This window comes from Cryptotermes secundus, unplaced genomic scaffold (genome assembly GCF_002891405.2).
Source record: "Cryptotermes secundus unplaced genomic scaffold, Csec_1.0 scaffold929, whole genome shotgun sequence".
NCBI lineage: Eukaryota > Metazoa > Arthropoda > Insecta > Blattodea > Kalotermitidae > Cryptotermes > Cryptotermes secundus.
Genome location: NW_019725015.1, coordinates 851,522 through 854,439, shown reverse-complemented (window position 1 = coordinate 854,439; position 2,918 = coordinate 851,522). Strand labels below are relative to the sequence as shown.

General features: G+C 40.0%; 1 long non-coding RNA gene across 1 annotated transcript in view; it reads right to left on the bottom strand.

The window, feature by feature from the left end:
- Nucleotides 1–220: 220 nt before the first annotated feature.
- The window catches only part of LOC111863244, a 5,399-nt gene continuing 2,701 nt past the window's right edge, over nucleotides 221–2,918 (bottom strand). The window contains exon 3 of the long non-coding RNA XR_002842564.2: nucleotides 221–318. This is a non-coding gene — a long non-coding RNA (uncharacterized LOC111863244). The remainder of the gene's footprint in view (nucleotides 319–2,918) is intronic.

Here is a 2,918-nt window from a genome sequence, read left to right as displayed (position 1 = left end):
GTTGGGTGAACCCCCAGAGCCAGTCTGGGTGATTTGGAGAAGATAAATTTTTTTACCCTACCAGGACTTGAAAACAGTCGTCCAGCGCGTACCCAGTCACAATACCAACTACGCTATTCCAGCTCCTCATTTATAGTTGTAGCAAAATGAAATATTTTCAAAATTAATTTTTGGAATAGTAGTGCAGAAGCAGAGTGGCAAAATAGGAATTAGAAAGGTATTTTGTTGTGAAAGTAAAACGCGCGCAAATGCTCCTGGGCCCAGTTATATCCTCTCCAGTGCGAAGCCATTATTGTTTGTCCTCCTGTTCTCCCCAACCTGCAAACAAAAGAAACAAATTAGCATAATATACTCTCCACATTTCAGAGCAACTTATTCCCTCCATACTCAGAAACTTGTATAATGAGTTCCTCAGAATTAGCACACATTTCTGATGGACAGAATAAGTTGCTCTGAAACGTCAAAATAACACATTGCAACAATGCTAAAGAGAATATACAGCAGAAAGGTTCCCTGTTGAGCATGTTTCATCTCCATGCATTCATGTGATAACTGAAACTTCTACTGAAAGTTTTTAAAAATGTAAGATTTGAGGTTTCCACGGCAGTGACTATGAAGAAAGCAGTCTTCTGGGATATGGTGTCATGTAGATATCATGTTAACTGACGTTTCGGAGGAACGTATCGCATCCATCTTCAGGGCAGAAGAAAATCCGCAAGCAGAGAACCAGCATGAGCAAGCAATAATAGTACTTGCTCATGCTAGTTCTCCGCTTGCGGATTTTCTTCTGCCCTGAAGATGGAGGCGATACGATCCTCCGAAACATTGGTTAACACAATATCTACATGGCGCCATATCCCAGAAGACTGCTTTCTTCTTTTTAAAAATGCTTCTTTGCATCTATCCTGTACATCCCCCACTTTACATAAAAAATCAAGAAAATTTTGCAAAAATTGCTTAATGCATATCAGACAGGCTACTGTAATGTGATTAACTTTCACCCCCATCAACAAATATCATACCACCGACACACTAATCTGCATACACCAGTCCACTCCCATATGTAAACTGCTCAGCAACCGACCAGAAATGAAAACTATTACACTGTATTACTACCTCACATCTGAATTTAGAAGCGAACTACTAATTCCACTGAGACATGTGGTATTTGTCAGCATTAAGATTATCATTGCCCGAAAGGTGGAATTTCTTTACTGTACTATAAGCACACACCACATCTGTTCCTTATGAAAGAAAGTGTTTCCAGAAAAATTAATTTATTAAATTACATAGAGGATGTTCTTATAAAACTGTACACACAATTTGCACTTATTCAACCACCACATAACTAACTCGTGGTGCAGGTCCTCCTTCAGCAATAAAAAAGAATCCCTTACTACATAACCTATAGGTTCAACATCCTGAATACAGCCTACAGTTGCATGTGATCCTTATGCAATTCACAAATCAATTTTAATATTAGGTGCAGGGGGTCTCATATTTTTAACATACAAGATTTTGTACATATTCCCATTTTCCACTTGCATGGTGTGTGTCCCACCAATCTAAGTAAAAAGAAAAGTAAAGCTATCCCTGTACCAGGCCGTGAGATGTTGAGGGTCCCACATTATCTAAACAATCGGCTCAAAGATGGCGGTAAGGTTGTCAGCCTTATGCACCGGCCACACTTCACTCCCCAGGAAAATTATTTAATTAATTCCTGGTAATCCCACCAATCTAATCCTGATTAAATCATCAGCAAACATCTCTTTATGGTGCTGTGTCAACTGAAGAGAGGATGATCAGCTAGTGGAATCAGTCATGGCCCATATGAAGAACTCAGAAAACAGTTCATAATGGGGCCGAGACATAAACTAGCACCCTCCTAAATACAAACCCTAGAGCTTTACCATTACACTAACCTGTCCATAGCATAAATAGTAAAACTCATCCTTTAATTTTTACTTAAACTGCCTTAGTTCTATGATTTCAGAATGGAGCATCAGCTGAAGAAACTGGCTGTAATCCCACAGGTTCAACACTACTAATAAGATTACAATTAATATGTTGCTGGACATTATCCATCATCTTGTCTGTTCTTAAAAAACCATCTAGTTTCTATTAAAAACACAACGTTTTGGGACCTGGAATCTGTCCCCGTCTTCTACTAATACTACTACTAATAAACTAATAAACTAAAACTACTAATAAGAGCCCACCACTGGCCACGATTCAGAGCCGATTCACACCATCACCAGTTTCCCTGAGATACTTTTCCATATGACCCTCTAACCTCTTACTAAGTCTCTGCACCCCATCTGACCTCCATGCCCAATCCATCCTAATGATTCTTGGCATCACATGTGAACCACACAGTTCCTCACTGTGTAATGTCATCCCTCAGGGCGCATCTGACAACTGGTGAGATTATTGTTTTATCTTCATAATGTGTGTATATTAACAGTCTTCAAGTGCATTTACAATCCCATTCACCAATTCTACACTACATGTTTCGACAGTATGCTGCCATCTTCAGGTGTATCGACCCGTCAACCATTTCACTGCTTGCCTTTATATGTCCATTTACAAATAATATTAATTTGAAGAAAGCAGTCTTCTGGGATTTGGCACCGTGTATATGTGGTGTTAACTGACGTTTCGAAGGAACGTATCGCCTCCATCTTCAGGGTAGAAGAAAAAATATAAGAAATCTGCAAGCGAAGAGACCGTGAGAACTGGTAAAAGCAGACTGGTGTTGGAAATATACACAGCTATGTGAGAGCAGAGAAGGACAGGGGAAAGGGCAAGTATACAAGTGAAAACAGTAGTGGGGGGGAAGGAGCTGGGACAAGCATGGTTTTTGTGTTGGGGGAGAGAAAGGCAAGGTTAAAGGCTGGGCACTAACCCGTAAGCTGAGG